This window comes from Cnephaeus nilssonii, assembly GCF_951640355.1.
Source record: "Cnephaeus nilssonii genome assembly, chromosome: 12".
Lineage (NCBI taxonomy): Eukaryota > Metazoa > Chordata > Mammalia > Chiroptera > Vespertilionidae > Cnephaeus > Cnephaeus nilssonii.
In genome coordinates this window covers 61435183-61449420 of record NC_137083.1, presented here as the reverse complement: position 1 = coordinate 61449420, position 14238 = coordinate 61435183, and the positions used below count along the sequence as shown (strand labels likewise).

The window sequence follows — 14238 nt, the reverse complement described above, 5'->3', positions numbered from 1 at the left end:
AAGTAATTAACTTAAATGGCCCGCCTAAATTCTATCTTTTTACAAGTGAGGAATTGGCGACGGTCACCTGAGAATAAGTAATTTAGAATCCTTCTTAGAAACCGCATTACAGGTGGGTTTAGAAGTCTGTGGCATTTGGCATTACTGAACACCTCCTCCCTTGTCCAACAAATACATTTAGTGGGTGTGTCCTATGACGCTGCCCTACGAGCTTGCAATGACCATAGTGAACAAAGGAGACATGGTTCTTAGTGGACTTCGACTTCAAACAAACACATTTTTTTTCTATAGTTTTGAAATTGTAAGTGCTCCAAAGAAGAAAGGTATAAAAGGAGGACCTAATTTAGTTTGCAGAGTATGGGGTGCTGTAGCTAAAATGGATCAGATAGCCGGAGCTGTTTGGCTCAGTGGATAGAGCGCAGGCCTGTGGACCACTGGTGGTCAGTGAGGTCCGAAAGGTTGGCCACCGCTGGACTGAAGGGTCCCACGTTTGATTCCGGTCAAGGCCACATGCCAGGGTTGCAGGCTCGATCCCCAGTGGGGGGCGTGCAGGAGGTAGCTGATCAATGATTCTCTCTCATCTTTGATGTTTCTCTCTTTCTCTCCCTCTCTGAAATCAATAAAAATATATATTTTTAAAAATGGATGAGATAGTGATTGGAAGGAGTTTGTCTCATATAATAAACTGAAAAAGAAGACTGTTGTGACTGAGCAGTGGGCAGATGAAAATGGGACCTCCCCACCACACCCCTTCAGCTAACTCCCTATGGGCTCCTAACTTCAATTATCTTTCCACCCATCAGGACCTTTAACCCGTTGATCTAACCACCTCCCATTGTACCAAACATCATCAGCTTTCTTATTTCTTCTCTCCTTAGCTAGCTTAAGTTGGTCGGCAAACATTATCATCACTTTGCAAAATTTGAATATGAGCTGAGAATTAGTTAATCCTCCTATATAATAAAAGGGTAATATGCATATTGTCCCCTCCACAGGGAGTTCTGTAGCAATTCGACCAGGGGGTGGGCTGGCGGGGGGTGGGGGGGAGGAAGGGGCCACGGCAGTTGGCGGGCTGGCCTCACCCCGATCAGGGTGGGGGGAATCAGCCAACCTCCCACGTCTCCTCCCCAGAGCCAGCCAGGCAGATCAGTCCCAATCAGGATGGCTGGCCAGTTCCCACCCCTGTACGAATTTGTGCACTGGGCTTCTAGTATTAAGTAATTATTGTTAGATTTTATTGATTTTTTACAGAGAGGAAGGGAGAGGGATAGAGAGTTAGAAACATCGATCAGCTGCCTCCTGCACACCTCCTACTGGGGATGTGCCTGCAACTAAGGTACATGCCCTTGACCAGAATCGAACCTGGGACCTTTCAGTCCACAGGCCGACACTCTATCCACTGAGCCAAACCAGTTAGGGCAATTATTGTTAGTTTTGTTACATGTGATAATGGCATTGTGATTATGGTGGGGTTTTTTTTTAAGTCCTTATTTATAAGAGATACATCTTGAAGTATTTATGAGTGAACCAGTCTGGGATTTGCTTTAAAATTCTTTTTTTTTAATTAAAAAAAAATTTTTTTTAAAGAACTGGCTGCTTTAAAATTCTTGAGGAAAAGAAAATGTGTGGCAGAATAGATGAAAGAAGATTGCAGCCCAGTTGGCTTGGCTCAGTGGTTGAGCATCGACCTGTGAACCAAGAGATCATGATTCAACTCCCAGTCAGGGCACATGCCTGGGTTTTGGGCTCAACCCCCTTGTTTGGGGGGGCGGGTGGTGGTGGTGCAGGAGGCATCCAATCAATGATTCTCTCTCATTGATGTTTCTATCTCTCTCTCCCTCTCCCATTCTCTCTGAAATCAATTTTTAAAAAAAAAGAAGATTGCAAAATGTTATATTTGTTGGATTTGGGTGACAGGCTCATGAGGGTTCTTTATATTATTCTTTCTACTATTGAGATATTTGACAATATCATAATAAAAAGCAAAATAAGCTCAAAATAATACATTATTTGAATATCCTCTCAAGTTCCTGGAACCTTTCTTGCTTTATAGTACTTATATGGCAAAACCTCAATCACAGTTAAGTTCACGTCTCCTGCACCCAGTCAACTGAATATGAAAGAAAAATGCATGACATGCTAATTTATTTCTATATTCTTGACCTCAATGGGTCCTTAATTCTGCCTCTCTCCCCCCAACAAAGAACTACCTCACCCAAACTGTCAAAAGTGTAGAAATTGAGATGCCCTGCTATAGTCTGTGTTCCTCTCTAAGGCCAACCTTATACACTGGACCTAACAATCCCCGCCTGTCTACTCAAGGACATTGCCCACGTTATCCCCTCTACTGACTGTTCCCATCAGCATCAAGATATTATTTCTGCCGCCTTAAAAACAGAACAAAAACCTTCTCAGCTTTCAGTTCCTTCTTCAGCTACCACTCCATTTATCTGCTCTTTACAGCAAAACTCCTTGAAGGAAACGATGTATTCTCTCTGATTCTAATAGCTCTGTTCCCCACCCCACCCCTCATTTTTTTTTTTTTTTTGCTCCAGCTACACTGGCCTCCTCACTAACGTGGCAGCCATAATCCTGCCTTGGGGCGTTGGCACTCTGCCTAGAAAGGCTCTTCCAGAAACTCACATGGCTCACTCCCTCACATCCTTCAATTCTTTGTGACTTCCTTGCTCTAATGTCACTTCTCAATGAAATCTATCCTGACCACTCCGTATCAACTTGCAACTTCCCCTCTTCCTACCCAGACACCTGGGATTCTTCTTCCACTTACTGTGCTTTGTTGTTCTCTATAGTGCTTATCTTCTGATATCGCATTATATAGTTATCTTATGTGAGTGTCTGTCTCTCCCGGTCCTCTAAATTATTAGAATGTAATTTTTATAATCTTCTCAAAAGTAGGAGCTTTGTCTTTTTGTTCATTGCTGTGTCCCCAGTGTTTATAACAGGGCACTCAATAAATAGTTATCCAATGAATGTATGTAAACCTTCTAAAGGACTTAGACTTTATCCTAAAGCCCAAGACAGCCATTGGAAGACGTTAAGCAGCACCGTAGCATGAATAGTTGTGTATTTTAGGAAGAATCACTCTGAGAACTATGTGAAGAATGGATTGGAGCCAAGGGAGGATGTAGAGTGACCATTAGGAACTTGCTAAAGAAGCCCCTGCAGAAAGCAATGATGGGCCACGACTAGGGTGGAGATAGCTGGAAATGGGAAGGTTCAAGATATATTTTGGAGCCAGAAACAACAGGACTTGGTGAAAGGTTATGCATAGCAGGTGAGAGGATGGATTTCAAGGAGGACTGAACAACCGTGTATGCATACATACATTATCTATATATATAAAAAGCCAGCGAACATAATGACTGATCGCTATGACACCCACTGTGGCCAGCGAACCGGCTGATCAGGGGGTGGGGCTGGCTGGCCAACCTCACAGCCCCTCCTCCCTGCTGGTCTGCCCCTGATCAGACTCTCCCACCCTGATCAAGAGCTGACTGCTGGCCAAGCACCTCCTCCCTTTCCCCTGGCCAGCCCTGCTCCCGAATAGCCCACCCCACCACGATAGGCCCAGCCCTGATCGCCCTCCCACCCCAATAGGGGGTGGGGCTGGCCCACCAACCTCCTGACGCCCCTCCCCTCCCCGGTCTCAACCCAAATCGGCACCCCCATTCCATTCAGCGGTAGGGTCGGCTGGACCACTAGCCACAGCCCCTCCCCATGGCCGGCCCCATCCCCAATTGGCCCCCCAACCCCAACTGGGGGCGAGGCCCACCGGCCAATCGCCCAAGGCCCCTTCCCCAAGCCAGCCTGGCCCTGATCAGGCCCTGATCGGGGTGGGCCGGCCAGCCAACCTCCCGCCATCTCCTCCTCCCGACGGGCCCAGCCCTGATCCGCCCCAATTGGGGCTGGGCGGCCAGACCCCACCAGTGCACGAATTCGTGCACTGGGCCTCTAGTATATTTATGAATTTACATACATATATATGTGTAACATAATGTGTGTGACAGACATTTTGTCTCTTTTCTAGAATTCCCCAGTGCCTGGCACATAGATGTTCAGAAGATACCAGTTTTAAGACATGAATCAATAAATACTTCTGAAATTACCAGTTTTCAGAGTTACTTGGCAAATTTGATTTGGAGGAAAGAGATGGCCACTCCTCCCACTTCTAACACTAACCATGTGACCTTGGGGTCAAGTAACCTCTGCTTATGAGATTAAATAGGATAATGTCTATGAAAGTGGTTGGCACATAGTAGGTTTTGGCGGGTGCTAGTTTTTTCCTAAGTGTTTTAGTATAGGTGGTGAAATCAGAGATGCATCCACTCAGGTTCCCTTTCAGGAATGAAGAACTAATTCTCACAGCCACTGGGAATACCGTCAGCAGGAAGCCCTTAGGGGTTGACAAGCAACTGACCACACCGGCCAGGGCCCTCTGGGAGTTTCTTGACTGAAGAGAACCATTTGCCACCCCCCCAAGGCACTCTGCATCCAGAGACTAACCAAGATGGAGATATAAAAGGCCCAGACCCCCTGCCCCAAATCAGGACAATGCTGAAGAGCCAGTCAGCTTTCGAGTTTCCAGGGGCCAACTTTGAGACTTCATCACAGTCCAGCTTCTCCCCCTGCCCCCTCCTGCTTCCTTCCCTCCTCTCCCTGGTGTTTGATCCCAAGTGCCTTCCCTGCAAACCTCTGGCATGCTAATCTTCCTCTGGGGGTCAGCTTATCCATTTTATTTATCCCAAGGAAGCAGACAGCTCTGCTGATAGCCCCAACTGCCGGACTGTCTTTATTGTATGGGTGTTTTTTTGATGTGAGAATATACAGAAATTTATGTATGTAAACTTTTATGCTAAGAATGAGTCAAACATACTATGTATGCTAGTATAATTCTTTCATGAAGTAGAAAAAATGTGTCAAACAGCTAAGTTTATATTTTTAGTGAAAATTTAATGTCTGTAAGACTTGACCTTTGCCCTAGCCAGTGTGGTTCAGTTGGTTGAACATCATCCCATGAACCAGGAGGTCCCGGTTCCATTCCCATATGCCTGGGCTGGAGCTTCATCCCCAGTAGGGGGCGTGCAGGGGGCAGCCAATCCATGTTACACTCTCACACAGATGTTTCTCCCTCTCTCCCTTCCTCTCCCTAAAAATCAATAAAATTGAAAACAGACAGAAAACACCTCGACAACTGAAGTTTCCTCCATGACCAAAGTTGTCATTCCCACCAAAACCACCTCCATGACCACCTCCAAAGTTTCTGGAACCACTTCAACCTCTTCGGCTGGATGCAGCACTGGCCATCTCTTGCTTCGACAGGGTTTCCTGACTTCACAGTTGTGGCCATTCACAGGGTGGTATTTCTGAATGACAAGCTTGTCTGCAGAGTCATGGTCATCAAAGGTTCCAAAAGCAAAGCCTCTCTTTTTGCCACTGCCTCGGTCAGTCATGATTTCAATCACTTCTACTGTCCCATACTGTTCAAAATAACCTCTTAGGTGATGTTCTTCGGTGTCTTCTTCAATACCACCAACTACAATCTTTCCCACAGTTAAGTGGGCACCAGGGTTTTGAGAATCTTCTCTTGAGACAGCCCTCTCTGGTTGCACAACTCTCCCACCCCCTCTTCCACAGTGGCATCGTGACAAACCCAAAGCCTCTGGAGCACTTGGTTTGGGATCTCTCATCACCACGTCGTCTGTGAGGGTCCCCATTGTTCAACACGGCTCCTCAGACTCCCATCGGCAATTTCAAAGCTCAAACCTCCGATAAAGAGCTTCCGCAGCTGCCCCAGCTCTTTGGGAGACTCTGACTTAGACAGGAGGACTGCGGAGGGGAGACTCCAATGATGCTTACTGGGCGGAGTCCACCAGCCGAAAGGCAAACCTAAGAGGTCTTCACTCTTCACGTTTCCACCAAAGGTGACAGAAGAATGGCTGCAGCTTAAAAAAGAATGAAAAAGTCCTGTTAAAAAATAATAACACGTCCAAGATATGGTGTAGAAAAGAAGAAAAGCCATCTGCAGTATGCATTCTGTATAATCCCATTTATGTAACAAACTAAAATAGTATAGCTGCATAGGTCCATATAAGAGTATGTAAATACATAGAAAAAGATCTGGAAGGATAGGCACCAAACTGTCTTTTGGAGTGGAAAGTAGGACCAGGTGGAGAGTGAAGGGGAGATTTTTACTTTTTCTATTTATTCCTCTACTTATGGATGATTACATAATACGGACATAGTCATTATTTTAAAAATTAAAATTGAATTTAAAGAAAGTGGTGTAGTTACTCATATGGCTATTGTAATCTTGGGCTATTATAACTTTATATATTATTATATTATTTTACCTCTCCCAGCTGAGTAATTAAAAAGCATTTCTTAAGAATCTACTTTGTATAGTAAATATTACATTGGAATTGTACTTTATGGTTTGCATCTATATCTTACAACTCTAAAGGTAGTATATTAATTAGAATGCTATTGGCCTCATGTAACAAAACTAATTTAACTTAAGCAAGAAGGAGAATTTGGTAGAACAGTATTTCTTAAAATTGAGTAATGTTCATTTCACCTTTTAATTTTGTTCATCCTATTTTAAACAGAAAAAAAGGCTCCTCAATGTTGACAAGTTATTTTTATCAAAATGTTACTTAAATGCATACATTATTTATAAGCTTATTATGCTTACAGTGCTTATAAAACATAAAATAAAATAAACTTATAAGTTAAATAACCATAAACTCAAAACATCACATTAGTGACATTAATTTACTCTGATGAATGATGTTGCTTTGCTAAACTACAATTACCAATGTTGGGGAAAAGTAGAAAAATGTGTCCCCATTTAGTTTCTCTATTTAATCTGCTTGTGCAATTTAGTTTTAATAATATTAACACATGCAGAGAGTGCCTGTTCATTTAAGCTTGTTACATCAAAAATGCAAAATGATATTAATAATTGTAAGGCTCTGTTTACTTGTTTGGGATAATTGGATGTTATACTTCACAAATGTTTGCCAGAGAGCATTCCTCTAATGCCAATTTAACGAGATGTCACTTGATATTTTCATAAAACTGTCTTGTTCCCTTGTAGTTAAGTTAGTGTTACATAAAGCCACATCAAATGAGTATATAAGCCAATTATTATTGGAATTGGGAACAGGAAAAAATATCTGAACTTCAAGTTCAATATTGCAGATGTTGAAAAAAAAAAGTGTCGAGTTTTAACCCAAAATTTCTGTTAGATTATTGGATGAAATAAATAAACAAATGACTCATTCACATAACTTTAAAAATGTGGGACCATTATTCAGTTTTAAAAAATAAACGTCCACTTTTCATTGAACTTGGCACATTAGGACCACTATGAAACTTTATTGAGATTTCCTGCTGTGACATCATGCAGCCTTTATTTGGTATGAGTACATGTTTACATGTTATATGGAGCCTTTGTCCTCTTCTCATTAGCCTGCAAAAACTAATGGAATATATTACTGCGTCACATCATGTCATTTTCCTGATGTCAAGTGTAAAAGAAAACTTGTTAAATAACAATAAACTACAGTTGACTTCTGTTTTAATCTTTCAGCTATAAAACACCACTACAAGAGCATTGTTGTTATAATTGATGGTTGTAAGATTACGTGGCTCAGTGCTGGGACAGCACTACATTTAAATCATAGCCTAAACAAGAATATCCATCTTTCGTTATATTGCTCTTAAACATGCATACTGTGACAGGATAGATCTTTAGGCGGCAGGTAGAAGATATTTGGGAGGAGAGTTCTTTTCCCTGAAGCTGCTGTCTATAGCAGGTTCACCCATGGGATCGGCCAGCCTCCAATACAAATCCTCAACCCAATCACTGCTGTGATCTTTGAAAACAAATCCGATCATGCCACCTCTCTGCTTCAACTCTTCAATGGCTCCTCAATCCATTAGCAGTCAACCTAAGCTCCTTGATGAGGCTTACCTTTGCAATGTCATCTCAGAGTTGTTTAATTCCTTCCCTACTCCGGAATGAAATCTTGGTTTTACCTTTGCAAGGCCTAAGGTATTTTTAAAAAATGTTTTTATTGATTTTCAGAGAGAGAGGAATGAAGTCGGGGGGGGGTGGGGTTTGGGGGGAGAAGAGAGAGAGAGAGAAAGAGAGAGAGAGAGAGAGAGAGAGAGAGAGAGAGAGAGTCAGAGAGAGAGAGAGAAACATTGATGTGAGAGAAAAACATCAATGGGTTGCCTCCCATACACACCCTGACCCAGGATAGAACTCAAAATCTGGGTATGTGCCCTGACTGGAATTGAACGGGTGACCTTCTGGTGCAAGGGATGACACTCAACCAACTGAGCCACACCAGACAGGGCCAAAGTCTTTTTTCTAAATATCAAAATCAAAGTCAGGCCTTCAAGTCCAGAGTTACACAAAGAAACATGGAAGCTTTGAACTTAATTTATTTTATTTAAGTGACGGTGTGAGAGGGGCAAAGAATTGCCTTCAAAATTTCCATATCCATTTCTTAGACAAGGTTCAAGTTACCAGACTTCAGGGATCCTAACCCTTTGCTAAACACATTAGTTGCCTGCTCTAATGCCAATCAAATGCCTGCCTGAGAATGATGAGAGGAGAGTTTACATGCTCTCTAGTTCAAGCAGTCCTCCAGAAAAGGGCCTTTTAACTTGAACACCTACAGACAAGGTGTTTCAAGATAATCCTGGTCCCTTTGCACCAACCCCCTGCCTCCCTCTCACACTTTTTAAAAATTATATATTTTTATTGATTTCAGAGAGGAAGGGAGAGGAAGAGAGATAAAACATCAACGATGAGAGGGAATCATTGAGTGGCTGCCCCCTGCATGCCCCCTAATGGGGATTGAGCCCACTACCCTGGCATGGGCCCTTATTGGAATCAAACCCGGGACCCTTCAGTCCGCAGGCTGACGCTGTATCCACTGAGCCAAACCAGCTAGGGCCCCACTTTTTTACATTAAAAGACTTTTATATTAAAAGACTTTAGGCTGCCCTGGCTGTGGCCTCCTCTCTGTGTCACTGCTTCACTAATAAACTCCTTTCACTTTAAACTCTAAAAATAAAATAAAAATATTATTTTTTAGAGCAGTTTTAGGTTCACAGCAAAACTGATTGGAAAGTACAGAGTTCCCATCTAGCTAGTCTCCCCCACCTTCAATATCCTGCAACAGAGTTGTACCTTTATTACAACAGCTAAACCAACTTGACTACATCATTACTTACCAAAGTTCATAGTTTACATTAGGTATCATTCTTAGGGTTGTACATTCTATGGGTTTGGAAAACATAATGACATATATCCATCTTTATAGTTTCATACAGAATAGTTTCACTGTCCCAAAAATTCCCCATGCTTTATTAATTTATTCCTTTCTTCCTTCTCCCAAACTCCTGACAACCACTGATCTTATTACTATCTCTATAGTTTTGCCTTTTCCAGAATGTCATATAGTTGGAATTATATAGTATGTTGCCTTTTCAGAGTGGCTTCTTTCACTTAGTAATATACATATACATATATATATATATATATATATATATATATATATATATATATAATCTATATATCTAAGCAACTGTCTAAACTTTCGACCTTTTGACCGGTAGATATGATGCACACTGACCACCAGGGGGCAGACGCTCAATGCACAGGCATGGAAACATGGAACAGACTGATGAATCTCAGAGGGAAGTGGGAAGGGTGGGAAGAGATTAACCAAAGATCTCATATGCATATTAGAGGCCTGGTGTATGAGGGGTCCTTCAGCTTGGCCTGTGGGAATTGGGCCAAATCCGTACACTGGGCCTCCAACATCCCCCGATGGGGTCCTGGATTGCAAGAGGGCACAGGCCAGCCCGAGGGACCCCGTGCACCAGGACTGTAGTATGATTATAAGTTTCCTCCATATTTTTCAATGATTTGATAGCTCATTTCTTTTTAGCATCAAATAATATTCCATTGTATGGATATACCACAGTTTATTTATCTATTCATGTACTGTAGAGCATTTTGCATATTACCCTTTTATTATATAGGATTCATTGGTTGACTCTTATATGTGCTCTAATTTGGGATCGAACCCCCAAACTTGAAATATTGGCATGACGCTCTAACCAGCTGAGCAACCTGGCCAGCGCTAATGTGCCCATTTAAAAAGTCAATACACATAGAAGTGTCTAGTTCACAACAGGTGAGCCCTCATTTCCCTTTTTCTTTTCTTTGGGCAGCCAAACTTAACTTTAGCTGCAATTTATATATTTTGCATTTCTATGACATCTATATGTATAATGCTTATGTCTGTAATGCTTACATGTATAAATGCTTATACTTTTCATAATTAAGTAAACTAAAGACTCATTACTTTGGGCTTCTCCATATCAATGCTAATTTGATCTGGGCTGATGACAAGCAGTTAGTCACATTTGACTCTTCACCAAGGAATTTATATGATCCTGGGTCATATTTAATCTACAACAAACTAACCAACAGTCCAAGAAGTAAACATTTTTAAAGGATTGCTATACATTGATTGCTAACATGGGAATATGACCCTACATTTACATGAAACATTATATTTTTCCATGTATTTTCACATATGCTACTTCATTGACCTCTCACAATAATTCTCAGTTGCGGCTAAAACAGAAGATATCACTCACATTTTGCACTTGATAAAACTGGGATACAGAGGGTTAAACTTGTGAGCTCAACCCTGGCTGTAGATAGGAATAGCTCAGGGAACTTTGAAAATATGGCCAATGCCAGTGCTCCAGAGATTCTGATCCAAATGGTCTGGATGGAGCTGAACATCAGTATTTTCCAAAATGTCCTCAGGTTTGTCCAATGTGCAGTGAGAGTTGAAAGCCACTGGGTTACACAGTGCTGAGTTTAAGATGCCAATTTGACAAATAAAACTAGATTTCATAATATAGTAAGTGCTTTTTACCACTCCCCCAATCCTCTACTTCCCCACTACATTAAAAGTTGTAATGATAGAATCTCTGTGGGAAGGGATTCTGGAAATTCATTTGAATCACTGTATGTACTCAACATTTATGAAATATAATTTCCTAGAAATAGTCTCAATACAGACTTCTTGCTAATTCCGACTGACTTTTTTTTTCTGAGTTAGGGTGAACTGAGAGTTCTTACTGCTTGTCACACTATGTTCTTGGGTAAGCCCCAGGAGAGTAGAGATGGTCCTGCTGTCTTAAGGCATTATGAATGTCCATTCTTTTTTTTTTTTTAATTAAATACGTTTTTATTGACTTTAGAGAGAGAGAGGAAGGGAGAGGGAGAGATAGATGTATGCTTGGTCACCTGCACGCCCCTTACTGGGGATTGAGCCGGAAACCCAGGCATGTGCCCTGCCTGGGAATCAACAGGTGACCTTGGTGCATGGGGCAATACTCAACCAACTGAGCCACACTAGTCAGGGCATGATAGTACATTCTTAATTATTTTATTATGCTTTAAAAAAATAAAGAGATTGTATTATCTATCCTTGACATCATTATCACACCTAATAAATATAACATTAATTTCCTAATATTCTCTAATAACCTTTCCAAATTAAAATATCTTTTATGTTTATTTGTTCAAGAGAACTACATACAATTTGTTGTAAATTCCCTTTAATCTGGAATTGCTTTTTAAAGAACTATTAAAAAAACTTTTTATGAAGGAACAATTTAAATTATAAAAGAGAGCAAGTAGTGTAATTAACTTCAAGTACCCATCACCCAGCTATACTAAGCATCAACTCTTGGCCATCCTTGTTTAATCTACATTCTAATTAAAAAAAAATTGATTCCAGAGAGAGGAAGGGAGAGAGAGAAAGAAACATCAACCAGGAGTCTGACCAGGAATCAAACCCACCACTTTTTGATGTATGAAGTGATGCTCCAACCAACTGAGCCACACTAGCCAGTACAATCTACATTCTCATTTTGTCTTCCATGCCCCCTTACTGGATTATTTTGAAGCAAATCTTAGACACCATAGCATTTTGCCTGTAAATATTTCAGTATGCATGTGCTCTGACTAGGACTTGAACTCTGACCTTCTGGTTCATAGGTCAGCGCTCATCCACTGAGCCAAACCAGCCAGGCTGTTTTTCTATTTTATTTTTTATTTAACTGATTCCATTAAAATTGGTATTTATATTAAAATAGCTCTTTTAAAAAAAACATATCCACAATACCTAAAAAAAAAAAATTAGCAATGATTCCTGAATATAATCCAATACCCAATCAAATTTTCCCATTAAAAAAACAGTTGGCTCATTCTAATCAAAAGGCAAACAAGACCAAACACTACATTGATTGATATGTCTCTTAAAACTATTAATCTGTTGATTCTCTTTTCCTTGAAATATAATGTTGAAGAAAATAGGCCGTTTGTTTTATAGCTTTCCACATTATATATTTTGGAGGTTACATCCTCAAGATACCATTGAACATATTTTCTGTCCCTTTTATTTCCTGTAAACTGGTAGTTAACACTAATGGTTTGATATTATTCAGATTTTTTTTTTTGTAAGACTCCTTCAAAGACGATTATGTGTACTTCTGTCAGCCTGGTTGTTTCTTTTTGTTATGCTAGGAGCTATTGATTATCATTGCCTAGATCTGTTATTTCATTAGGGGTTACCACCATCCCATTTTGTTTTTGTGTTATTTCATTTTGTTTTTCATGATATTGATGAAACTAAGCTAGATATTGTGGAGATTGTCCCCCTGAATTTGACTGTTTCACATGTCATTTAACTTGTTCCTTTTCCCCCTGAAAGTTCCTGTAAGTGGATGTTATAGCTTAAATCTTGATTATATTGAAGTTAATATTGTTGGCATTATTACTTTATAGGCGATATTGTGTACTTGCTATTACATTGTGTTAGCAGGTACATATTGTCTGTGTGCACTTATTTTGAAGGTCCCTCTCCAAATCATGTCAATACCCAGCAAAGTGTACTCGCATTCTAAGCTGAAAGAATTTGGCTCTAACCTTTTAATAAAGCTTTTAAAATAATCTAATGCTTTAAATTTAGTCAAGAATAAATCTTTCATTTTGTTTCTGAAATTTAACATTGATATAAACATAAAACTATGAGATAATTTTCAGTTGATTGTTAATATAATCTTATTTTTCTAGACCATTTTTTCCCTTTTATTTTTTATTTAAAAAATATATTTCTTTATTGATTTCAGAGAGGAAGGGAGAGGGATAGAGAGATAGAAACATCAATGATGAGAGAGAATCATTGATCGGCTGCCTTCTGCACGCCCCCTATTGGGGATCAAGCCCACAACCCGGGCATGTGCCCTTGGCCAGAATAGAACCTGGGACCCTTCAGTCCGCAGGCCAATGCTCTATCCACTGAGCCAAACCGGCTAGGGCTATTTTTTTCCTTTTTATTATGAAGACTTCCTAATACATAAAAAAGGTAGACAGAACAATATAATGACAGTTCTCATGTACTCGTCACCCAGCTTCAGCTAATGGTTAATGTTCTTTCATCGAGCTTTCCATCCACTTCTCCTTTCCTATATTATTAAATTTAAAAAAAAGAGATATAACTTACATGCCATAAAATTCCCCCTTTCAAGTGTACACCTCAGTGGTTTAAATATATTAACAAAGTTGTACAACCATTACTGTTCAATGATTTTTAGTGTATTCACAGTTATACAACCTTCACAAGTTTCCTTTTAACCTACACATCTTTCCCTCCAAATCATTTTCCTTTGCAATTTATTTGTTGAAGAAACTTGTTTGTTTATCCTGTAGAATTTTAATAACCTGGATTTTGCTGTTTGTATCTCTGTAGCATTTTAAAAAAATGTTCCACTGTAGTATTTCCCCACGTCCTCTGTATTTTCTATAAATTGGTAGTTAGCAAAAATAAAAAAATAAAAAAAATTGGTAGTTAGCTATAGATGTATGATGAGATTAAGATTCAAATTTTTTCCTACAAGACACGTCATTGTCATCTTTATGTTGTAGAGATACAAGTCTCATCTTTCATTTTGTGATGCTAGGATGGTTAATGCTCAATGGGTTGATTTCTGAATTCATTAGGGGTTGCAAAATGGTAACATTCTATCATTCACTTTTTATTTATTACTTGGAATATGTACTTCTATAAAAATAAAATTTACTTTATCTGCTATTTGGTCACTCACTGGTAC

The 14238-nt window shown here is 40.1% G+C and overlaps 1 pseudogene across 1 annotated transcript; it reads right to left on the bottom strand.

Annotated features, from left to right (window-relative positions):
* Window positions 1-2313: 2313 nt before the first annotated feature.
* On the bottom strand, window positions 2314-8010 carry LOC307108085 (heterogeneous nuclear ribonucleoprotein A1-like; annotated as a pseudogene). Its single transcript has 3 exons — window positions 7997-8010; window positions 5205-5963; window positions 2314-2387 (listed from the first exon to the last, which is right to left on the bottom strand). The product of its transcript is annotated as a heterogeneous nuclear ribonucleoprotein A1-like (transcript).
* Window positions 8011-14238: the final 6228 nt, after the last annotated feature.